Source organism: Megascapheus bottae, chromosome 3, assembly GCF_031878675.1.
Source record: "Megascapheus bottae isolate mThoBot1 chromosome 3, mThoBot2.hap1, whole genome shotgun sequence".
NCBI lineage: Eukaryota > Metazoa > Chordata > Mammalia > Rodentia > Geomyidae > Megascapheus > Megascapheus bottae.
Window position 1 is genome coordinate 35,574,329 of NC_143511.1, and position 25,913 is coordinate 35,600,241.

Below are 25,913 nucleotides of genomic sequence, written 5' to 3' on the forward strand. Positions count from 1 at the left end.
AAGGGTAGCACTCTACCACTTTGAGCCACAGTGTCACTTCCCTCTATATTATTTGTAAGAGTGATCAATTATAAAAATTTTAAAAGCAAACATTTGTGCGACAAGATTTATTGGGCCATCTCTTGTACATAGCAGAGTAAATGTAGGAATAGTCAGGACATTTTAGAGTAACCTTCAGGTCTGAAACTATCAGAACAGGTCTTTAATGGAACTTGCAAATAGGAGGTGTATAATTGCAGGTGTGGCAAGCTGGTGAGTTTGGAGATCATGAGTGGTCATGTCTTAACTGACTGGTTTTAAGGAAGAACCGCCGCCCAACGTTCTGGGAGAGGGCTTCCAGGGTGGGCGCTGGTCCCCAGCTGCGTGCACTGTGCATGCGCACACAGGAGGCACGCAGATGCATCCCCTTCAACTGTCACCTCCTTGGAAAGATGCCAGGGCGCGAGTACCGCCGCGCACTGGGGAGCATGGCCACGCAGGCACGAGCATGGACGTTATTCCAATGATCTTTGTTCCCATGGCGATGTTCAGGGTCTGTTATACAAAAACACGCGTAGTGGAAACTCAGAGTTGAGTCTTCTAAGCATGTTAGCACACTGCTCCAGTGCCCAGCCCTTGGGTTTTAACATGCGGGTCGTGACAGTGCCCGCGGGCCCCGGCACACTGTGGGACTCGGGGCCTCTTGAGTAGGACCTGGTACCAGGCAGTGTGTCCACTGTAGATACTGGTGAGAGTCACAGCCCTGCATTCCCCTCATTGTTCTGTGGGGCCTTGGGCCTTTAAGGGGTGAAGGATAATAATGTTGTGAACTTACAGAAAGTCTGACCAATCCCCCCAAAATACTCTTCACAGCCTCAAGAATGTAGAAAGTTGAGCAAAACTTCTTATGTGTTTGAAAAGCATTTTCCAGGTCAGCTAGAAAGCAGCAGAAACTTTGTTATGGCCAAGTTATGAAAGTAAGCAAAATATATTAGCATCAGTATTTGGTCAATATTCACCACCATTCTTGATGCCTGTGCAGAATTTAATCATAGGATTTAAATCAAGACTGGTATTTCCATATCATAATTGACTTCCTGCAATTGTAAGAGCATTGAAAATCAAAAAGGATTATTTGAATCAGATGAATAAAGTGAAGTTACAATGAATGGGAGTCTATATTTTATTATTTTATATGCAATGTGTTCATTAAAATGTATTTCATGCTTTTTAAAATGTTTTGTGCTTATAAAGGTGATGTATAGAGGGGCTAAGGTTACGTAAGTTGGGTGACGAGTGTATTTCTTTTTGGACAATGTCAACCCTTCTCTCATTCTCAATGTTTCCCTCCCATCTCCACCCACAAGTTGTCTAGTTCACTTTCAGCACAGTGTCTAGGGAGTGTCACTGCTGCATTTGTTCACCCTTGGTCCCTCCATTTCTATGCCCTCCTTACCCTCTCAAAGACAGGTAAATGAACAAAAGAGACAAAAAGGAAAAAAAAAGCAACAAGGCAAAAAGCTTCTTGATTTCATTTCCTGGTGGCAATTTTGATAAATATTATTTTATATGATCAGAAACACAGATGTGCCTTTGTGTTCGTCCCCTAAGAGTATCCTCCTCTGGTCTCACTGTGTGTGAGTGTCTAGTCCCAGTGTATTTTAGATCTAGCTTCCCCATATGAGAGAAAACATGCCCCATTTGTCTCTCTGAGCTTGGCTTACCTCTCTTAACATGAATTATTTGTTGTAGGTCCATCCATTTCCCTGCAAATGACATATTATTCTTTCTAATGGCTGTGTTAAATTCTGTTGTGTATAGGTACCACATTTTTTGGATCCACTCATCTATTGTAAAACATCTGGGCTGTTTCCATAACTTAGCTGCTGTGAATAGTACAGAAATGAACATTTATCTGTAAGTGTCTTTAATGTATCCTGACTCATGATAATCTTAGGGAGACACTCAGGATTGATATGGCTGGGTTGTAGGGAAAATCTGTTACATTTTTTTGCGGAACCTCTAGACCACTGTCCAGAGTGGTGGTAATAATTTACATCCCCACCAATAGTGCAATAGGGTTTCTCTTCCTCAACATTCCTGCCAACATTTGTTGTTGTTCAAGTTTTTTACATAAAAAATATCTTATTCTGAATTATACAAATGAAAAGAACCATGCAAGTATTGTTCATAACATCTGATGTCATATTTTAAGTATAATACACTTTATATGTTCAGTCAACAGTGTATCATTTATCTTTACTGATGTTAATGTCCAAGTTGTCAAAATGATTACAGTCATGTTAATATTTAACAGAACTGTGATGTCTTGTAATACTTGGACACCAAGAAACATTCAAAGCATCGTTACAGCTTTGACTCATCAAGGGAAATTCAGGAAATTGTTTTGAGTGTTTGAGTGGAAGAAAATAAGTCTAGTTGAGGGGCCAGGGGCATGACATAGTGGTAGAGTGCTTGCCAAGCATGCACAAAGGCCTGGGTTTGATTCCTTGGCATCATATACACAGAAAAAAAGAAAAAAAACAGAAATGGTGCTGTTGCTTAAGTGGTAGAGCACTAGCCTTGACAAAGCCCAAGGAGAGTGCCCAGGCCTTGAGTTAAAGCCCCAGGACTGGCAAAAAAAAAAAAGAAAAAGAAAAGAAAGAAAGAGAGAGAGAGAGGGTGGGGGGAGAAAACCCCACTTGAAAACAAATAGTTTTCATTTCATGAAATCAATGCACACGTTTTATCAAACATCTGTTCCGTTGGCATTTTCAAGTTTTTAAGAGGCTACCGGGTCATATCTTTCTCTACTTTTGCTTTGTTTTCCCCCTTCCTTTCTCTCACTTTGCCACCCAAGTCAGAGGTGCTGCCAAATGTGGTGTCAGCCAGCTGATGCATGATCTTGACAGGAGAGGGTTTCCTGTTACCACAGTGTCTGGGTTTGACCGGAACTATGGTGCCATTACCTAATCAAGTTTTCCCTATGCAGAGAGTCCATGTCTCTTCTGCAGAATGATGCCTGTCCTATGTCACGGCCACCTGTGACTGTTTCTGCTCTTGGGTGGGGCACAACTACCCCATCTTGGGCTATACATGGGCTTTTACTTGGTGTCTTCGGTTAGTAATTGATTAATGATGTCTGAACTTGTGCAGAAAGGGAATCTGAAAGTTTCCATGTTGGAAACCACTGTTCCAGCTGTCAAAAGCTGCCTCCAGAAAACAGAAGATCCCATGTGATCATGTTATATAGGAGAAACCACAGGCTGCACATATCAGCCACAGGCCCATTACACACTGTACCTGGGAATAATTTGGGGGCAATCAATAGTTCGTTGTCACAGAAGGTGTCTAGATTCTGCTTATCTCTACACTTAATTGTAAGCCAAGGTCACTAGACTTGACACTGCTTCCTGTGTCTAACAAAATGCTGTCTAGTTTCAGCACAGTATTTTCCTATGCCCTTCTCACGGCAGTACCGCCAGCCATAATGAGCTACAGAAATACTATCCCAGAAACTTCCACCACGGCATGGGGAGATGGGAGTCTTCAGGACTCCACTTTCCTTTGGTGAGAAATATTTTCCCTGTGTTTCAATTCTATAGATCAACTTGGTCACATTCGAGTGCTCCAACTATTTCCTGATGCTTCCTTCCAATGGAAGGTGGGAAAGGGATTCTGCTCTAACTTTGTCAAGCTTTTCAGTGTCTCCATGGTCTTCATGATTTTGTAGTGGGCCATTTTGAGTTTAAGGACCACTTTTTTTTCCCTATAGTCTGGAGGATCCTGGATTTCTCCTTGTCTGAAGATATGTTCTTGGGTTCCTGCCTCGTCCCCTTCTATCTTCATTCCTAGCAAATCCTCCATATCAACACCATAGATAAAGGTCAGGAAAATGAAAATTCCATAGAACATTTAAGTTGCATGCTTTACATTTTGGAGTCATTCCAATTATAGCAGTAATGAAGGGCTTTGCAGATTGGTTGAAGATCGTTTTGTAACAATGATAGCTTGGTGGTTCTATGCTAATGTTGCCAATCATAATTACTAACATTAAGTTTGGATGCAACAAAACAACTGACTGTTAGCCAATTTCTAACGCGTTTTGGTTTTCCTTAGCATTGTGATTATGGCTATTCTTAGTTATTTGTCATTTCAGTTATGATTCTTCTCTGGAGTGTCTTGTCAGAATCACAGTGGATGCCTCTAGAAAGTACTTCTTTGGAAACAGTTATCCTTTCAAGTAATCTCATTTATTAGGTTTGTTTGTAGTGTCCTTATACAGCTCTCTAAGTGTTGTCTGTTGACATTCAGCAAATGCACAGCTTTTACCAACAGCAGCAGAGCAACATTTTTGACCTGTTCAGATATCACCTGTAGAGCAGACATCATTAGATGTGCTTCAGGTAAGCTCAGGCTAAGAGATTCTTCTTCTAAGCCTCTTTGTTGCTCAAATTTGGCCAAAACCAAAACAAAGTCTTCCCGGCAGATTGTCACGTGACCAGTGTGTCCTTCCTCTGTGACAGAGGATCACAGAAGAGCAATGAGGACATGTTTTCCTGGCAATGAGGAAAGACCCACTAGGACAAATCTCATCCCAATGTGGAGGGGGGGGGGGAGAGGGGAGTATCAGGAAAGGCATCCTCAGGCTGGCTAACCAGTGGATATCTTCAGAGGACACCATTTAGAGACAGATAATTTGCCCAAGAACTCTTATACAGTTATCTGACTTCCTAGTAGAGTCACTGATGCCAGCCCTTCCCATGTCACTAAGGCTGAGTTGCTATCAAGCATTGTTTCGTAAGTATGACTGCCTGGTGCTAAAGCCAAAGCCCATGTTGTATATGTGGTCTCCCCTGCAGCTGGCCCAGGCCTCCCACCTTGCCTCTCCAGCATCTGCTGTTCCTGTAGCACCAGGAGAAACCCAGATGGCCTCCCAGTGTCTAGGCATCGACAGGCTCTTAGAAACAAGAGGGCTGTCCAACAGATCCCTCTGTTCATATGCCTAGGACTGGGCACAGGGGCACGTGTGACAACTGGGTCTTCCTCCTTGGTCTATGAACACTTGTCCCTAGAGGTGCCCTAGACTCTGTAGCACACATCAATCCCCTAGCAGCCATGATTCTGCAGAACAAGAAGGCTTTTCTTAGCCCCACTGCCACCCAGGGGTTACCTGTAAAACTATTTGGAGGGCTGGTGGATTAGGGGTGGGGAGGAGGGGGAGATGCAGTCTAACATTCCCAAGTGAACCCACCAGGCCTCTGAACCTTGATAATCATCTCTCCAGGATGGATCTCATGGGGAAGCTCCTGCCCATGGGTTTCCTGATTCATCTTCCTCAGGACCTTCTGTTTCTCTCTTACTTTTCCTTACTGGACTGTGCATCCTTTGTTTTCTCACTGTGCCTTTCCTCTTATTTCCAGGCCTCACAAGCACAGATGATGTTACAGCATTGATTGCAAGCAGTGCCCTCCAGTGAGTGGCCCTGTGCCCCTCACCCACCTGACCACGGCTCTGTATAGTCTTATTCCAGAGCTCCCTTAGGACCTGCCATGGCCTCCCAGACTCCCCCAAAACCCTCTGCCAGAACAACAAATAAACAGGCAGGGACATCTCTACAGCCCTGCCCAGCTTGAAGCAGTTCCAAGAAGATGAGACCTCCGCCCCACTTGAACCAGCACTAGTTTTGTTGTTCTGTCAGGGAGTTGGGGTTATGGAGAAAAGTCCCTTTTGTGGGGCAGCAAAGGGCATGGTAGAAATAAAATGCCAAGGACCAGGTGGGATGAGGAAGTAAGGACTGAGCAGGCGACACATTCCTACTCCTGAGCAGCTCAAAACAGGTCCAAAGAAGAAAGAAGCCATCCCAGAATGCTTAGTGACTGCGGTGAAAATCTATCTCCGGCCTCATTAGGGCAGCTGGGATGTTTCTTTTGTTAGGCTGCTCACAGCCTTCATAGCAGAGGTCTCTTGCTTTTTCTATTATGCCATCTCCAGAAATAATTTTTTAACCAAAATCTATGATATTCCCATCTCTCTGTACCCTACACAGCTTCCTGAAAGCCACCCTCCTGATAGCTCTCCACCTCCTGGACATAAGTCCCATGTGTCTGGCGTCTACCCAGTTCTCTGACCTCTCCCTGCTTCTCTGACTACCACACACCTCCCACAAATCCTCCCAGTTTCCTGACCCCTCCTCCCCTCCATGTCTCTACCTACCTAAGTCCTCTCAACCTTACAGAATCTGCGCCCTCTCTTTCATCCCCTCCATCTCCACACCTCCTTTGTACCTCACTGACCTTCCTCACTTTCCTGATCAATACCCATCTTCTTGACCCTGTTCCCTTTTTGAGTGCCCCACTTCACCCCACTCTCCTCCTGAGCCCTGTCATCCTGTGCCTACTGCCCTCACACCTTCCCAAAGTCCTTAATTCCTCTCTAGCTCCCTGACCTCCTTGACCTGTGGGTCTTTTCCTGGCCTCCCTGAGATCTAAATGTGATAAAAATGGGGAAAGAGTACACTTTCCCAGAGTGGGAATGTCTGTTCCTGTTGCAATCCTGTGTGGATATGAGACCTCAACTTCTTTAGCCTTTCCGCTTGGACTCAACACCCTTCACTCCAGGGAGCTGGAGAGACTTCAGCCATGGACCTGTGCATCCTCATTGGTTGCCCTTTAATGGAGGTGTCCGGGTTTTGAGACTGCGCAGTTAACAGGTCTGTCTCTAGCAGATATATGACCAAACTGAATGATGCAGTCACTAGTTATGTAAATAAATCTAGTAAATTTCCTCCCAATTCTCTTTTTTATTCTTCTACAAACTTTAATACACCAGGGAGCCTCCAAGCTGATAACCAGGGAGGGAGATTGAGGACAGATTAAGGGCTCCATCGTCAGCAGCCAGACATAGCTCATGGGGTTCAGTCAGCAGTGAGAAGGCCCCTGGCACTTGTATGACCCATATGTCATTCTTCAGAGAAGCATTGTTTGTTCCAGACATTTCCAGATGTCAGAGATTCAGAGAAGGGTCCTCTGATACTCAAAGAAGAGTGTTAGAATAAAGAGCTTGCAGCTCCGGTGGGCAGGATGGTGGGCAGATGCATGGGTGTGGGTAGGGTACCCTATCTGCTATCGTTAGAATATTGCAGCAATGTAAGGTTTTATAGAACAAATGGAGGGTGTGGTTGACCCAGACAGACAAGCTTACCACCTCAATGTCACCTCAGCATACTCATACTCAGCATAGGCCTCCAGCAATTGGGCATGATGGTTGAAAGGCTCCCCTCTAGGAGATACCAATTAAGCACAGATTTCCACCCCCCTCAGATATCTTGTACTGGATTTTTGGACTCAGGGACTTGTGCTTGCTAGTCAGGCACTCTATCATTTGAACCACACTCCCAGATCATTTTTTTACCTCAGTTATTTTTCAGATAGTGTCTCTCTTTTTATTATATTTTTATTGTAATGTACAGAAGAGTTATGGTTATATTTGCCAGATAGAAGGTGCATTACTTCTCACACATTGACACCCCTTATCATGTTTGATCAAGACGACTCAGAGGGATGGTGGGAGCAAAGCAGGTAGGCAGGAGTCAAATGTGTGAAGATGGTCAGAGAAGTGGGGAGATGTCAGAGAGGTTGAAAGGGGGAAGGGTTCAGAGAATTTGGTAGGAATGGCAGGTGGTGGGTAGAGATATGAGAGGTTCAGTATGTGGGTAAGGGTCAGAGAAGTGGGTAGGGGCATGGAAGTTGGGTAGCTTAACTATTTCGTTTTTCCACATGGACTTACTTGCTGTATCTGCCTTTATTAGCCCATTTTTTTCTGGTCTCTTGGACAAAGGAACATTTCTAAATATGAATGTCAACAAAGTTTTATGACTGTGTAATGCATTGCAACATTATACAAAGAAACAGGCCCAAGGCTGGGTGTTTGGCCTAGTGGTAGAGTGCTTGCCTAGCATGCACGAAGACCCAGGTTTGATTCCTCAGTACCATATATATATAGAAAAACCTGGAAATGGTGCTGTGGCTCAAGTGACAGAACTCTGCCTTTGAGAAAGCCCAAGGACACTGTTCAGGCCCTGAATTCAAGCCCCAGGCCTGGCAAAAAAAAAAAAAAGAAGGAAACTGGGTTCAATCCCAAATCCTATCTTCACACTGCAAGTGGTGCCTGGGAAGGGGCAAACTCCCACGAATACTGCGGTGAACAGAGGATAGTACGGTGCCAGATATGGATACAATCAGGCATACCAAGGAAAGAAGACAATTAACCCTGCTCACTCATGCATCACAAGATTCTTTACCAAGAAGCAGAGCCCAGGCCACCTTGGAGAAGGAGGTCATGTGACCTGACCCATTAGCCAGGATTATCTTCTCTGCCCAGTGTGATTGGCTAAGACCTAGGCATATGACCAATCACATCTCATAGATCAGAACTGTTTTAGAACCCTTCTGAGGCAGTTGCTGAGGCAGTTTGCCCATCTTGCAGTTGCTGACAGTTAGGGCCATTCTGTAACTTGAGAGGCAGAGCCCAGCACAGAGGGCAGTAAGCAGAGCCATGAGGCCAGGAAGGTAACCTCTGGTACCATCATCTAACACTCAGGTACAGCCATGCCTGGCACAGTTGCCATTAGATTCCTATGTCTTTTTTTTTAAAAATGCAGCATCGGAGATGAAACTGTACACCTTGAGCTTATTAGGCTAGTGCTTTACCACTTGTCCCGGCTCTCAAATAGCCATGTCCAGCAAACTTAGTTTTTATTGATTCTCCCCACATTGTTTGGTGGTTTGAGCCACTTTGCCTTGGGTTTCATTCCAGTAGCCAGCCAAGGTCAGCCTGTTCCTCCAGCAGCATGGATTTAGGCCCTGGTCACAGGGCATCCTGGTCACTCAATGAAGTACAGGACTCCCAGCACGTGTGCCCACAGGGCTCTAATGTTGGAGGATTTGAGAAATGTCCTTGTGGGAGGCGAGGCCACCTCACCCAAGTTTCCCCGAATGCAGATAAGGAAACAACTGGGACTCGCCAGCAGAACAGGAGGAGGAGCTGGGTCAGAAAGAGGGATGAAAGATCTAGAGGTGGCAACGGGAAAGACACATGTAGACACACTGGATGGAGAAGGGAGACATTCATCCCTGAACCCTTCTCAGCTGGCATTTGTTGTCATGTTGAACATGGGGCCAGTAAACCGAAAATATGAGTGGCCCTTATGAGCGGTAGCATTTGAGCCTTTATTGAGGCACGTACCAGAATGACAGTCCCATTTGTCAAATGAAGAAACTGAGGCACAGAGGGGTCAACTACTGGGGGTTAGAATTTCAACAAATTCACTTTGGAGAGAAAAATGGAGAAGGAATAGTGAATAGACTGAAAAACACTGATCACATCTAGACAAAGGCGAGTCAGATGTGGTGGTACATGCCTGGAATGCCAGCTATGCTGAAGGCAGAGACTGGGAGAGTCAACATTGAAGACAACCTAGAGAAAAAAGCGAAACCTCAACAAACTAGGTAAGTAGAGTTGTGCACCTCTGTAAACCCAGCTACATGGAAGGATGAGTAGGAGGATCATGGCTCTCAGCCAGGATGAGAGAAAAAATCATGAAAAAAGCACACAAAAGAATGTGTGTGACAACACAATTGTGTCGTGGCTCAAGTAATATTGCACTTGCTCGCCAAGGGTAAAGCCCTGAATTTAAACCCCAATACTGCCAAAATTAAGACAATGTCACAAAGATGTGTACAAAGTTACATCTTAGTACAAAAGTTAATGAGCTATTCCAAAAGTTATAAGCAAAGCCATGAAACTAGTAAGTGGAAAACTTCCATAGCCAGATGGGGAAAAAAAAAATCACCAGAGGCCGAGAGTTTGGCCTAGTGGTAGAGAACTTGCCTAGCATGCACAAAGACCCAGGTTTGATTCTTCTGTACCACAATTTAGAAAAAGCTGTGGCTCAAGTGGTAGAGCCCTAGCCTTGAGAAATCCCAAGGACAGTGCTTAGACCCTGAGTTCAAGCCCCAGGACTGGAAATCAACAGAAAAAGGAATGATAGCTTTCAAAAGTGACAGGAAGCTGGGCATGGTGGCTTAAGCCTGTAATCCTAGTTATTCAAGAGGCTGAGATCTGAGGATAGCGGTTCAAAGTCAGACCAGGCAAGGCACTACAAAGCTGTGAGACTCTTAGCTCTAATTAGTCTCTAGAAAACAGATAGTGGGGCTGTGGCTCAAGGGTAGGGCGGTAGTCTTGAGCTGAAGAACTCAGGGCCAGCACCCAGGCCCACAGTTCAAGCCCCACGACCCACATATACACACACAAAGAAAAAAAGTGATAGGAATTCATTAAGAGAAGCTCGCTTTATTTTCTGTTTCTGAGAACTGGGACTTTATCTGAGTAGAAAGAATAGATGACAAACCTGTGTGTGTGTGTGTGTGTGTGTGTGTGTGTGTGTGTGTGTGTGTGTGTGTGTGTGTGTGTGTGTGTATGCCAGTACTAGGGCTTGAATTCAGGGCTTCACATTCTCATTCTTGCTTAGCTTTTTCACTTAAGGTTGGTGGTGGTCTACCACTTAAGCCACACCTCCTCTTTCAGCTTTTTGCTGTCTCATTGACCATGAGTCTTACTGACTTTCATGCCTGGGCTGGCTTTGTACCTCAGTCCTCAGCTCTAGGCCTCATGAGTAGCTAGGATTACAGGTGTGAACCACCAGTGCCTCCTAGTGGAGATTTTTTAAATTATTTTTTTCCTCCTTTAGGGTTTATTTTTTTGTTTTTGTTTTTCTAAGACCTTGGGGTAGATCATTATATATACATATATATATATATATATAATTTTTTTTGCCAGTCCTGGGGCTTGAACTCAAGGCCTGAGTACTGTCCTTGGGCTTTCTCAAGGCTAGCACTCTTATCATAGCACCATGCCTGGCTTTTTCTATGTATGTGGACTGAGGACTTGAACCCAGGGCTTCATGCATGCTAGGCAAGTACTCTACCACTAGGCCACACTCTCAGCCCCTTTGATATTTTTTTCAGGTAGATACTTCGAGTTACATATGTCCCTTTTCTAACCACTTTTAATTTTCAATTTTTCTGGTGCTGTTAGGTGGTGGTGATGACATATTCTTATGGTGACAAACCAGAACCTTGTCTACTGAGGAAGAACTCAAAAAACACTACAGGGTCCTGTAGACTAAAGGAAAGAGAAAATGGCCCACGGTAGACTGAACGACAATGAGGTGGTGTATGAAATCCTGAGCAAGTGAGAGCATACCTTCATCTCCTGTGAGGCAATGTTGAAATCCTTACACTACCCAGATATCAAGAGGTTATTTTATGTCACTGAAATAACTGAGATGATCCAAATTGTGTTGGAAGACATTGGGCTGAGTGATTGTTAAAGTCACCACACGGAGTGCTACCTCCTGGGGGCAGGTTCGTCCAGGCCTGAATAGTTTACCTGCAGTATAGCCATGTGGGGTGTGTGTAGGGGGGGGGGGGGACTGAGATGTGAAGCAGGAGAATATCCTGCAGCCACAATCTGAGGGTTGACTTTGGCCTGAGTTTTGTTTTTTGTTTGTTTTTTGCCAGTCCTGGGCCTTGAACTCAGAGCCTTGAACTCACTGTCCTTAGGCTTTCTCAAGATTAGAGCCCTACCACTTGAACCACAACACCACTTCCAGCTTTTTTTTCCCCCCTGTGTCTGTGGTACCAGGGAATCAAACCTGGGTCTTCATGCATGCTAGAAAAGCACTCTTATCACTAGACCAAACTCCCGGCCCCCAAGTTTCTATTTTACAGGTAGACAAACACTCAATATCCTAATATTGTTGGCAGCACGTTGCTCCTGGCCCCAGACTGTCGGTGAGAGAGCTCTTCTCTTAGCTGGATCTGGAGCCCCTGCAGCTAAGGCACAGTCTACCTGATGACCTCTAAGCCCAGGGGTGGATTAATGGCCAGAGTGACAAAAGCAGGTTGGTATGGTAGGCAGTTCTGTTTCTGCAGTTTATTTTCTCTTGGCTGTCATTAAGGGACTGAATATATATATATATGTTATATATATACTTATATATATATATATATATATATATATATATAGAGAGAGAGAGAGAGAGAGAGAGAGAGAGAGAGAGAGAGAGAGTATGGTTTGCAAAGCCAAGTTTAGATCTCTCCATATGCCATGAAATGGCTAAATTATTTTATTCAAAATAAACACCAGGAAGCTGGTACTTGAAATTTGGTGGGGTGGGGTCAAAGGGAGGAGGGTAGAAAGAAGAGAAGTGAGGGAGAGTGCAGTCAAGAATTCAATGCATTATCCTACAAAATCAAGAAAAATGAGAGAAGGAGGTGGGTTGAGAGTGTCTAAAGAGGTGACATTGTTCAAGGTACAGTGTATTCATAAACTATTTTGCTTAATGGCAGCTCCTTTGTAGAGCTACTTCAAGATAGTAAAGTAGGGCTGAGGGTGTGGCCTAGGGGTAGAGTGTGTGCTTAGCATACACAAAACCCTGGGTTTAATTCCGCAGGACCACAAACACAGAAAAGGCCAGAAGTGGTGCTATGGCTCAAGTGGTAGAGTGCTCGCCTTAGAAAAGCCCAGGGACAGTGCCCAGGCCCTGAGTTCAAGCCCCAGGACTGGCAAAAAATAATAATAATAATAAAGAGAAGTACAATGCTATCCAGAGGCTGGAAGGGGGAAGAGATTGATTGGGAGGGATAAGTTGTAGGTCAAAGGAAATGAGTTTCAGACAGGAGGAATCATTGACTGTAGTCAAGAACAATGTCCCTTTTGTTTATTTTTAAGTCACAGAGACAATTATATGTGTCTCTGCATTTTAGTGATGAATGAAAGAACCTTGTGCTCTGAAGTTCCTGACTCCCCAATGTGTGGGTTTTGTTAAAAATGTCCTCAAACACCCGCAGGAGGAAGGCAAACATGAAATTCACACTGCAGTGTGCCCAGCGTGTCCGAGGCCTCCCTGCAGCTGATGGTGTAGATGAGACTCTCTAGATCCTCCATGTACAATTCTTGTCCAGTACACTGGCAAACCTGCCAGCCTCTCAAGTCTTCCAGTGCAGAGGTGAGCTGAGCCAAGCTGAGGCTGTCGACGTTACCTGGACTTGAGAAACCCTTCTGCCCTACCCAGGGGAAAAGCCAGAGATGGACATTTCTGGGACACTCCACCTGAGTTTATTTTGTACTACTCTGCATGTTTATTGGGAAGGTAATTGGTCCTCCTCAAAGGGGTGGGGCAGACCTGTGACATCACTTCTTGTCACTAGGGAGACTGGTCTGCTTGGCCCGAGACAAGCTAGCCAGATGGAGCATGCAGCTCCCAGGTGCCAGCAAGACCTCTGTGTCAGACCCCCTCTGGCCATTTACTTTCAGAGGCCTCAAAGGCAGCAGGAGAGGATGTGGTTGGATTGTGTGTGGGAGAGGGCTGGATTGCAATGGTGGGCAGAGCTGGAGAGGCACAGCTGGGCACTGTCCCCCCCCCTCGCCATAGTGCCGTATTTCTTTTCTCCCTGAGGCTGCTCACTCACTGTCTGCCTTCCTCATTCCCATAAAGGCAAACTCTTGCTGGATCCAAACACTGGATCCCAGGCTCCACAACATCCAACAATGACTAAGGTCCGGGCCCAGGGCCCATGCCCCACTTACGGCAGTTCTTTTAACTTAGCATGGCTGTGAGGGTGGCATGTCAGACCCGGCTACAGAGAGAAACTGAGACTCCAAGGGCCAAAAGATGTCAGAAGGGTATCTCAGGGAGATAGACTGAAGGAGAAAATTGCTGTCCTCAAACAGCAGAGTCTGAAAGGTTGAAGAACAGTGGACAACTAATGCAAAAAGGGGAAGCGGTTCCTGGTGACAGCCCAGCTTGTAGGCTTTCATTTATTCATTCACTCATCCATCCATTCATTTCCATATTCATTCACTTGCTCATTAGATCAAACCTTTTGAAGCACCTAAACTTAGGACTGTCCAGAGAGACCAGTGGTCTTGGACAGAGGACCTCTGGCCTCCTCTCAAGCAGTCAGCTTCACAATGGCTTGATCCAGTGCCCGAACCTTCCTGAAAACGGTCACCTTCTTAGTTACCTGTGTCCCTCTCAAAACCATTTGTTATTCTTTTATGTTCTCTTTTAGTAGTACTGAGGTTTGTAAGTCAGGGCCTCCCACTTTCTAGACAGGTGCTATACCACTTGATTCACACTGCCAAAGCTCTTTTTTTTGGCATTGGAGTGAGAAGGCAGGACCGTAGTGCAAAAAATTTTCCACCATCAGCGGAGAGTCACAGCTCTCAGGGCCGAGCCATCAGCAGCAAGGGCGGTGGGGGGGTGGAATCTAGCATTTGTGTGAGTGGTCATTTCAGGCATGTCCAGAATCCAGAGCTCCAAGGAAGGGGCTTCTGAGACTCAGAGTCAGGTGTTCAAGTTCAGATGATAGGGCTGCAGCTCAGGTGGGCAAAATGGTGGGCGGATGCTCAGACCAGAAGAGGCACACTAGCTTAGCCTCCTGGGAGCCCAGCACCTGCTGCAGCAACCAGGCTACGATTAGGGAATGTCTTCAGGGAATGTCTTCTTTTCCACAGGTGTTCTGAACTTCCTCCTACTTATTATGTTGGTATTACTGTGTTTTACACTGAAGCCCTCACTTTTGTTAAGCGGGCACTCTATTACTACTGCCACTTGAGCTACATACACCTCTGGGGCATTTTGCTTTAGTTATTTTTCAGGTGAGTTCTGCCCCCACCCCTTTTTCTTTTTGCTCAAGGTCACCTTAAACCAGAATTGTCCTGCCCATGCTGTTCAAGTACCTGAGATGAAAGGTGTGCCCCGCCATGTCTGACTTATTAGTGGTTGAGATTGAGTCTCTTAGATTGCCATAGACCATGACCCTGCTGGTCTCAGATTACAAGAGTGAACTAGCCCACTGGGTCAGTTACTGTTAATAAGTAGATTTGAAAGTGGAATGCTGGCCAACAACCACTATGCAGGTTGTCCCCCTTCCCCACCCTCTCCTTCCAACCAATTGGATGGGACGGGTCACTTCCGTCCCCTGGGAGATGCTGCCTCCTCCCCCTTAAACTAGGTATTCATCTAGGACACAGGCTCCTGGCTGTAGAGAGGACTTTTGACCCACCAACGGACTAGCAGAATACTTGTTTCCTTTTCTTCCAGGTTCCTAAGATACAGTGACCCCTTTGAAGGCCCCTCACTGGCTGGCAAGCAGCCCCTTTCTGTTTAGTCTCAATATTTCAAAACAGAAAAACCATGACCATTGTACACATCCTTTCATTTGGTGGCTACATATAGCGAACCTCAACTCTAGCCATTCTCTTCTACCTGAACTCAGTGTGGTCAGGCCAAGCTAGAATCATTAAGTTGGTGCCACCTCAGCCCAATGCATTCTGTCCTGGGTCAGGCCAGCTGCGTCCACCTCCGTGGGGTGACCGGTGTTACTACTCACTCTCCACGCCTCTCCACAGACGCTGCTCCCTCTTCCAGGTTGAATCATCCATGTGTCACTTTCTATAATGTAGCCTATACTGGTGGAGCCCTTTAACTCAGGGCCTGGGGTGCTATCCCTTAGTTTTTTTGGCCCAAGGCTGGTGCTCTACCACTTGAGCCAAAGTTCTACTTTCTGAAAGTGCTTCTTTAGTTTCTGGAGTCTTGAGCGTCTTTCAGTCATAGAATCACAATCTTATAAGCATGGGAGTGATGTGTGCCCTCTTTATTTTCTATTTATATCCCTTTATTTCTTTTGTTTCCCTCTATTTTTATTGAGGGTTCTGGCATATGCATTTGAGGAAATTAGCCTACTTTTCTTTCTCTTTCAGCATGTCCTTATGTGTTTTGGATATCAGGATAATATTTTCTTTATAGGAGGAGTTTAGAAATGTTCCTGTCCTCTGAATTTTAGGGAACAGTTTACAGAGCATTGGTATTCTTTTTTTTTTTTAAGTTTGGCACAATAATATATTCCTCTGCTTGGTAGTCCATATCCAGTACTGCTGCATCATTGTTCTGTTTCATTTTCTAAAGAAAAAAACCCTTCCTGGTTTAACACTGGTAAGTCATATATGTCTACAAATTTATACATTTCTTCTAGATTTTGCAATTCATTGCAGTTTAAGTATTTTTTAAGTACCCTGAGGAGCGAGCGACCTGATTTCAGTGGTATTCTTTTCTTTTTTTCAGTCCTGGGGTTGAACTCAGGGCCTAGGCACTGTCTCTGAACATTTTTGCTCAAGATGAACTCTCTACCATTTGAGCCATAGATCCACTTCAGGTTTTTTTTTTCTTTTTGCTAATCATAGATAAGAATTGCATGGACTTTCTTGATTTGAGCGGGCTTTGAACTATGATCCTCAGATCTCAGCCTCCCAAGTAGCTAGGATTACAGGAGTGAGCCACTGACACCCAGCTTCAGTGGTCTTTATAATACCTGCTTTTTATTTTTGCCAGTCCTCGGGCTTGAACTCAGGGCTAAGCACTGTCCTTGGGCTTTCTCAAGGCTAGCACTCTACCACTTGGACCACAGCACCATTTTCACCTTTTTTTGTGTATGTGGCACTGAGGAATCAAACCCTGGTCTTTGTGCATGAGAGCTGCAGCCTTTCATCCCATGCCCAGCTCCAAGCTTTAGACAGAGTCTGAAACACCCTTCGCTGGGCCTCCACATGCTGGAAATACCTGAGCAGAGGCCCCTAATTGAGAGAATGACATCCCTTGCTGTCAAAGTGTGGGGACCAGCAGTCTGTGACTCCCAGCTGGCAATGGAGCTAAGTTCTTCTCCACAGGACCTGGCTCCCACCCATCCTGTCCTGTGTCCTTAGCCCCCATGCCATAAAGGACTAAGGAATACTTCAAGAGCTAAAGCACTGGCTGGGAATATGGCTTAGTGGTAGAGTGCTTGCCTAGCCTATATGACACCCTGGATTTGATTCCTCAGTACCACATAAACAGAAAAGGCTGGAAGTGGTGCTGTGGCTCAAGTGGTAGAGTTCTAACCTTGAGCACAGAGAAGCTCAGGGACAGTGATCAGGCCCTGAGTTCAAGCCCCAGGCAAAAAAAAGAAAAATGAAAAGAGCTAAAGCATCTGTTGGGTAGATGGGAGTCAACCAGGGGTATGTGATAGAGACAGTGTGAGCGGGATGCAAACTCCTGGTCCAGGAGTAGAATTAGGGTCAAATTCCTGTCTGAGTGCACCTTTGGCTGATCCCTTCTCTCCCTCCCCTCAACCAGGGAATCAGCATCTCTCAGGGAGCCAAGTGAAATGGGCTATAATGCGCTGTTATTCTTGATGGCGTGCATCATATGTGATAGATGTCCAACCTGATTCCTCTTGCCTGAAACTCTCTTCCCTTGGATCCATGTTCCTTGCTATCCCACTTCTATCCAGGGAAGCTATTGATCTAATGGGACACATGGGCTTTTCTGAGGACTGGCTGAAGGGGCCCTCTGGTTGTGTTGTCTATGGCTGTGACTAGGAGAGTCCACTGTGTCATGTGGCTGAGGTTGTTTCACACTATGCAGGGTGGGTATGGAATGAGCCTGGTTGAGCCAGCTGCTTCATTAGATTTCCTAAGCAGACAACAAAACATCCATGCCATGTTGAGAGAACACAGAGGTTCCTTCCCAAGAGTAGAATGACCTCAGGCCTTTGGGTCCCGGAAGTTCTAGGGTATGAGGGGTGATGGTTCCACGCTGATGGTCTAGATCTTCACCTTGACTCTGAGAAGAAAACAGAGCTCCCTGAGCAGCCGATATTCTCTCAAGACTCCTCTCCACACTCTTCCCCTAACCCACCCCTTCCCATCTCTCCAGTGCATGCCTTTCCTCCACAGACCTACAGTCCCTACAATAACCCAAGTGTTCAAGACGGTGGCGGGGAATGGTCATGGCCTACAATTGCTATAGCGATTTGTGGATTGAGGAGCAGTGTAGTCCTTCTCATATAGGAGGCAGACTATGTCTCATTTAGGGACTTGGATGTCATTGGCTTGTCAGAAAGGTAGACAGGTAGATCTCAGCCAAGGATTCTGGGTATCCCTACTCATTGCAAAGGACTGTAGTGCCCATTGCTGGACAAAGGCCTTCAAACATCCCCTCACATGACATGAGGATAGAAAAGGCCCATGTGGAGACCCTGATCCTGTCTACAGCTCTTTTTTTTTTAATTATTGTCAGGGTGATGTGTAGAGGGTTACAGGCACATAAGACAGTACATTACATTTCTTGAACATTGTTACCCCTTCCCATGTTTTTCTCCCGCTATCCCTTCCCCCTCCCAGGTTGTGAAGTTCATTTCTAACATATTGTCCTTTGAATATCTCTGTGAAACTGGTTCACCCTTCGTCCTTTGCCTCTATTACTCGCTTCTCCCTTTCCCTCCCCTGATTCAAATAAACAAATAAATGTATACACTGTCCACCAGGTACCAAAGTCAGATACAACAACAACAGGAGATAAACCCCAAAGGGAAAAACAAAAACAAAAAAAAAACAGCAAGAAAGGAAGGAAGAAAGGAAGGAAGGAAGGAAGGAAGGAAGGAAGGAAGGAAGGAAGGAAGGAAGAAAGGAAGGAAGGAAGGAAGGAAGAAAAGAAAAGAAAAAGCTGGGTGCCAGTGGCTCGTGCCCGTAATCCTAGATACTCAGAAGACTGAGACCTGAGGATCATGTTCAAAGCCAGCCTGGGTATAAAAGTCTGTGAGACTCTTATTTCCAATTAAAAAACTAAAAAATAAGTAACTTCACATAGTTCATTAAAAACAGCCACCACAAGGATAAATCTCTTGTTTCCCTATCCTGGAGTGCATTTCGCTTAGCCTCATGCTATATGGCTATATGCACTACTGTGCTCCTCTGCCAGGAAAATCCTAGATGCAGATGACAAATTAGGGAAACCATGGAGCCTATGCTCCTTTGAATCTTGTTTACTGCACATTGTCAAGTCTTTCCATTTCCTTACAAATGGGGCAATGTCATCCTTTCTGATGGCAGCATAGAATTTTGTTGTGTATATACACCACATCTTCCGGTTTTCTAGTGGTTAATTGGAGATATGTCTCATGGACTTTCATGCCGGGGCTGGTTTTGAACTGCAATCCTCAGCTCTCAGCCTCCAGAGAAGCTAGGATTACAGGTGTGAATCACCACACCTGTCTGGACCACCACATCTTCTTAATCCATTCATCTACTGAGGGGCATCTGGATTGGTTCCACATCTTAGCTATAATAAATAATGCTGCAGTGAGCATGCTTGTGCTGGTAGGTTTAGTATGACTTGTTTCTGGACATTTGAGCAGATTCCCGGGAATGGGATTGGTGGGTCATATGGGAGCTCTATGTTTTATCTTCTGAGGAACCTCCATACTGCTTTTCCAGAGTGATTGTACAAGTTTACACTCCCACCAACAGTGTAGTAGCCACATCCCTGCCAGCATCTGTTGTTATTAGAATTCTTGACAATGCTATTCTAGTTTTGAATTGCCTTTCTTTTATGGCAAGAAACATCAAGCATTTCTTTATGTGTCTATTGGCCATTCTTATTTCCTCTTCAGAGAAGTCTCTCTTTAAGTCTTTAGCCAACCTTTGAATGGAATGGTTGTTTCTTTGAAGATTTGTTTTGGAGAGATTCAATTTTTTGAGTTGTAGGTATATTTTAGATATGAGGCCCTTGTCTGTTGTACGGCTAGTGAAGATCTCCTACTCTGTGGGCTTTTTATTTAACATGCATGTCTTTTGCCATACACAAGCTATGCAGTTTAATGCAGTCCCATTTGTCCAGCCTTTGTTCCCTTTGATCTGTTGTGTTTCTGGGCTATATCAAGAAAGTTTCAGGCTTGGAGCATAGTCTAGTGGTAGAGTGCTTGCCTAGCATGCATAAAGCCCTGTGTTCCATTCCTTGGTATCACATACATGGAAAAAGCTAGAGGTGGTGCTGTGACCCAAGTGGAAGAGCTCTAGGCTTGAGCAAAAAGTGTCCAAGGACAGTGCCTAGGCCCTGAGTTCAAGCCCCAGGACTGGCAAAAAACAAAACAAAAAACACCTGGTCAGGTGCTGGTGGCTCACACCTGTAATCCTAGCTACTCAGGAGGCTTAGATCTAAGGATTACGATTCCAAGCCAGCCTGGGCATAAAAGTCCGTGAGGTTTTCATCTCCGATTAACTACCAGAAAACCAGAAGTAGCACTATGGCTCAAGTGGTAGAGCACTAGCCTTGAACTGAAGAGCTCAAGGACAGCACCCAAGCCCAGAGTTCAAGTCCCATGACCACCACCAACAACAAAGTTTCAACCTGTGCTTAGGGGTCCTAGTGTATCTCCTATTCCTTCCTGTAAAAATGTGAGGGTATCTGCTTTTACCTCAAGGTCTTTGATCTGCTCGGAGTTGATTCTAGTGCAGGGTAACAAGTAAGGATCCAACTTAAGTTTTCGACAGGTATTTAACCAGTTCTGCCAGCACCATTTGTTGAAGAGGCTGTCTTTTCTGTTTTATATCAGTTTGAGTAACTTAGGAGTGGAGTCTATAGGGTTCTTTCAATAAGAAACATAATAATATTACTTCATCTTTCCCTATTTGGATCCCCTTTATGTTTGCCTTATTGCTCTAGGAATTCTTTTTTTGGGGGGGAGGGAGGCTTGAACTCTGGGCCTGGGTGCTGCCCCTGAGCTCTTCAGCTCAAAGCTACTGCCCTACCCTTGAGCCACAGTGCCACTTCCCATTTTCTAGTGATTAATTGGAAATAAAGAGTTTCTCATTCTTTAGTGCCTGGGCTGGCTTTGAACCGAGATCCTCAGATCTCAGCTTCCTAGTAGCTAAAATTACAGGCGTGAGCCACTGCAGCTGGCTCTAGCTAGGAATTCTAATACTATATTGAGGAAAAGTGGAGAGAGCAGACATCCTTGTCTCCTTCCTGATTTTAGCGGGGATGGCTTTAACTTTTCACATTTAAGTATAATGCTAGCTGTATGTTTGTCATACACACCCTTTATTATACTGAGGAATGCTCCATGGATTCCTAGTTTCTCCAGAGTTTTTATCAATTGTTGGATTTTATCAAATGCTTTTACTGTATCAATTGAAATGACCATATGTTTCTTGTCCTTGCTCCTGATCATGTGATGAATTATATTGACTTCAGTACACTGAACCAACTTTGTATCCCTGTGATGAATCCTGTTTGATGGTGGTGCATTTTTGTTGTTTTGTTTTTTGCCAGTCCTGGGGCTTGAACTCAGGGCCTGGGCGCTGTCCTTAGACACTTTTTGTTCAAGGCTAGTGCTCTTCCACTTGAGCCACCATGCCACTTCTGTTTTTTCTGAGTATATGGTACCAAGGAATCAAATCCATGCTAGGTGAGCACTCTACCACTAGGCTACCCTCATGGCCTTGTGTATGATTTTTCTTTTTTGGTCAGTTGTGGGGCTTGAACTCTGGGCCTGGGTGCTGCCCCTGAGCTCTTCAGCTCAAGGTTAACACTCTACCATTTGAGCCACAGCACTACTTCCAGTTTTCTGGTAGTTAATTGGAGATAAGTGCCTCACAGACTTTTTTGCCCTAGCTGGCTTTGAACTACAAGCCTCAGATCTCAGCCTCCCAAGTAGCTAGGATTACAGGCATGAGCCATTGGTGCCCAGCTGGTGAATGATTTTTTTTTGATGAGTTATTGAAGTCAATTGGCCAGGATATTGTTGAGAAGTTTTGCATCAATGTTCATCAAAGAAATGGGTCTATAGTTCTCTTTCTTTGATGAGTCCCTGTCTGATTGGGGATGAGAGTTATGTTGGCTTTATGAAATGAATTTGGTAGAAGAATTTGAGGAATGTTGGTGTGAGTTCTGCTTTGAAGGCTTTATAGAATTTGCTATGAATCTATCAGGTCCTGGGCTTTTTTTGGATAGAAGGTCTTTTCTTGCTATTTCTATTCCATTTTGTTAGGGACTATATCTTTTCAATTCTTGCTATAAACTACCTGGTTGTAGAAGAGTAAAAGCCATTCTTACCTCTGACCAACTCTAACATAAAGGTTTATTACAAATAGTTAATCCATATTAGTAAAAATTGAGAAATTAATGGTTTCAACAACAAGGCAAGAAGGGCCTGAAGGCTGTCTGAGATGATTCAAGGAAAGAAAACATTCTATGTAATCTGGCCTTCTAGCTACACTAAGATAACCAAGATCAGGATGCCCTGAGAAAAATATGTTTATGTTACACAAAATTACAAGGCTAACTGCAAAATTTTGCTTCTGTCATGGCTTTTTGCTTAAACAGAATTTGCCTGGCAATCTATGTGTAGTTTTTTCCTTTATAAACCCATCCCAGCTAAAGCTCAGGGCTACACTTTGAGATCCCAAGCTAGGATGTAGTCCAGGCACTTCAGAACTTCCCTTGCTCAATAAATTTTTTTTGCCAGTCCTGGGACTTGAACTCAGGGCCTGAGCACTGTCCTTGGGCTTTCTTCAATGTTAGAGCTCTACCACTTGAGCCACAGCACCATTTCCAACTTTGCTATGCATGTGATACCGAAGGATTGAACACGGGTCTTCATGCATGCTAGGCAAGCACGCTACACAACAGGCCAAACTCCTGGCCCTCAATAAAGTTTTGACACCTTGATCATGCTCTGATTGGTCTCATTGCCTACCGATCTCTGAACCCCATAGCACTGTTTCGGTGCATTTATCTGTCTATATCATGTTGGTTTTCAATGTATAGAACATCTTACAGAATTTTCTGTAATCTAGTCTGGCAGTTATATACTGTTTCAATTTTTCCTTGCTGTGGATGATTTTTATTCTTCACTCAGCTTATGAATGAGAGCTTAGCTGGTATTCTTGGTTGGTAGTTATCTGTCTTTAGAGCATGGCATACATCATTCCCGGCTCTTCTAGCTTGCATGGTCTCTGCTGAGAAATCTGTAGTCATCCTAATTAGTTTCCTTTTATATGTGATTGTTCTCTTCTCTCTGGCAGCTTTGAAGATCTTTTCCTTGGTCTCCATTGACCCTGTACAGATTATAATGTGGCAGTGGGATGTCCTGTTACTGTTTGGTCTCTTTGGAGTTCTTCATGGATCTGGATGTACCTGTTCTTTTGGATATTTGGGAAGTTCTCTGGGATGATTCTGTAAAATGGACTTCTTATTGAATTAGCTTCCTTCTCCAGGCCTTCTTCAATACAGTTAGCCTTAAATTAGGTTTTCTAACTGTATCATGGAGCTCCTGAAGAGATCTGTCATGTTTCTTTGACTTGTTTTGAATATTTATTTCGGGTCTTCCTTTATATAATCTAAACTATCTTCAATTCTGAAGATTCCATCTTCTGCATCATCTCATCTGTTCTCAATACTCTCTACCTTGTTTTTTTTTTAATCTCTCTACCTTCTAGTTGGTCATTTCTGATAGCTTGCGTCTCTTATTTTATATCTTGCATGGATTTCTTTACCTCCTTGATTTGGTTTTGAGTGCTCTCTTAAATCCTTTGTTTTGCTTTGTTTTTTGTTGGTCATGGGATTTGAACTCTGGACCTGAGTTCTTTAGCTCAAGGCTACTGCCCTACCCCTTGAGCCACAGCACCACTTACGGTTTTCTGACTTTGAACCACCATCCTCGGATTTCAGCCTCTTGAGTAGCTAGAATTACAGACATGAGCCACTGTGCCTGGCTCAAATCCTTTAGTTGAGTGGCTATTCTTTCATTGATCTTTTGTTGGAATTCCCTCAGCTTTCTGTTAGTGGCTTCCATGAATTTTTCTATTACTTTTTGAATAGCCTCATGTATAGCCTTATTCACGCTTTTAATCTTTTCATTTATCATGTTTACTAGTAGCGTATGTAGAGCATTTTGAGGACCCTTCTCTAGGCTTTTTTGTTGACTGCTCGGTTTCCTGTTTATTTTGAGTGGGAGATGAGGTTCCTTGACTTGTTGTGTTGTGATCCAATCACAAACACAGTTTTAAGGCAAAAACCAACCTGATCCCTATGAGATTTCAATCAGTCTAAATGGAATGTAGGGTAGGAAAGGAATAGAGGGAAGATAACACCTAATATCAGGAAAAGGTAAAAAATGAATAATAATAATAATAATAATAGTGGGCCAGGACTTTGACCTAGTGGTAGTGTGCTTGCCTAGCATGCATGAAGACCGAGGTTTGATTCCTCAGTACTTAGAAAAAATCCAGAAGTGGTGCTGTGGCTCAAGTGGTAGAGCTCTAGCCTTGAGAAAGCCCAAGGACAATGCTCAGATCCTGAGTTAAAGCCCCAGGATTGGCAAAAAAAAGAAAGAAAGAAAGAAAGAAAGAAAGAAAGAAAGAAAGAAAGAAAGAAAGAAAGAAAGAAAGAAAGAAAGAAAGAAAGAAAGAAAGGAAGAAAGAAAGAAAGAAAGAAAATAGAAAAAATTATAAAGAAACCAATAATTAGAAAACCTTTAGAAGTATGTGACTATTAAGAAGTAATACTAAAATTAAAAGTGCTAAGATTGAAATATATGGGACTGGGAAATCAGCAGAATAGTCTTGAGTTAAATATATACACAATGAAGGAGAAAGCTATGTTGACCTTGTTTCCAGGAGTGAGCAGAACCGCGATGAAGTAGTAAAGGAAAGGGGGAAAAAAAAGAACAAAAACAATGAGCAAACAAAGGGAAAGTAATGAAAAAGTAGAACTAAAAAATAATTAGAAAGAAAAAAATTCTTCTGTTTATTTGAGGGATCTTGTGTCTCCTTCGTGTACCGCATCCAGTCCCTCGATGGAGCCTCTGATTTCCTTGTGATCCAGTAGATCGCTGGTGCAGAGCAAGCAGGTAGAAATCTGTCCTGCCTAGGGGTGGGCGGGCAGGCGGGGCAGGCGCTCGGGCTGCCTGGGCAGCACTGTGCCCTCAGGCCTGATGGCGGGAGATTTGTAGTTTCCTAGCCCAGGGTGGAGCTGGGACCCTGGATTTTCCGGGGACCGCGGAAGGTCTAGGGAGAGTCTGTGCCTGTGCTCCCCTTGAGATTGCTCCTCTCCTACTTGGCTGGAGTTCTGGTCCCGGGAATTTGGGTGTCGTCCCAAATGGGTGACTCAAAGGTCAGGAGCTGGTGCTCCATTGGATCCCTGAGACCCACCACGGGGCGTCTGCATGGCCAGTGTGGTGTGCGCAGGCGCGCTCGGGGCGTGGGGGGGCGACTCCCCCCTCCCCCCGGGTTATGGGGCTTGAACTCTGGACCTGGGCACTGTCCCTGAGCTCTTCAGCTCAAGGCTACCGCACTACCCCTTGAGCCACAGTGCTACTTCTGGTTTTCTGGTGATTAATTGGAGATACCAGTCTCAGGGACTTCAGTGCCGGCGCTGGCTTTGAACTGTGATCCTCATATCTCAGTCTCCTGGGTAGCTAGGAGTACAGGTGTGAGCCACCAGGCGCTGCTTGGAATGGGATTCTTGATGCCAAGTGCATCCTTAGTCCCTAAATCTCTGGTCAGAGAGAGGTAGGGCATTTACCTGTGAGAGTGCCGCCATCGCCCTGATTGTTCCACAGCCACTGTTGTGGCATGCAGGTGATTCCATACTCCTCCTGCCAACCCTCACCCCTCTTCCATATGTGTGTCCACTGCAGTGAAAAGGACCCATGGGGATAGTCTAACCCACGTCAGACTTCTCTGTCCAAGCAGGTGATGGAGAGCATTAATGCTCTGGATGTATTAATTCATTGTGTCTCAAATGTCTGTTTCCACTACTCGGTACCACTGGCAGAGATTGCACTTCAAGGAGACTTGAGTGGTAGGGCACTGGGCCTGGCCCTTGAACCTCAGTGATTTTCACCAGGGAGGAAGGCAAGGAAGGTGGAGGATAGAGGGCTGGGGGGGGGGGGGGAGGTTCACTGGAGTCTGGTTTCATCTAGAGGAGGAAAATAGTGGTGCATTTTAGCGGGTTAGGTATAAGGAAACAAGTTTAGAAAGCAGAC

General features: G+C 44.7%; 1 long non-coding RNA gene across 1 annotated transcript; it reads left to right on the forward strand.

Moving 5' to 3' along the window:
* The first annotated feature begins 8,489 nt into the window (after positions 1-8,489).
* Positions 8,490-11,844, forward strand: LOC150065322 (uncharacterized). The gene is made up of 3 exons (XR_016534759.1): positions 8,490-8,580; positions 11,077-11,228; positions 11,808-11,844. It is a non-coding gene; the product is annotated as an uncharacterized LOC150065322 (long non-coding RNA).
* Positions 11,845-25,913: the final 14,069 nt, after the last annotated feature.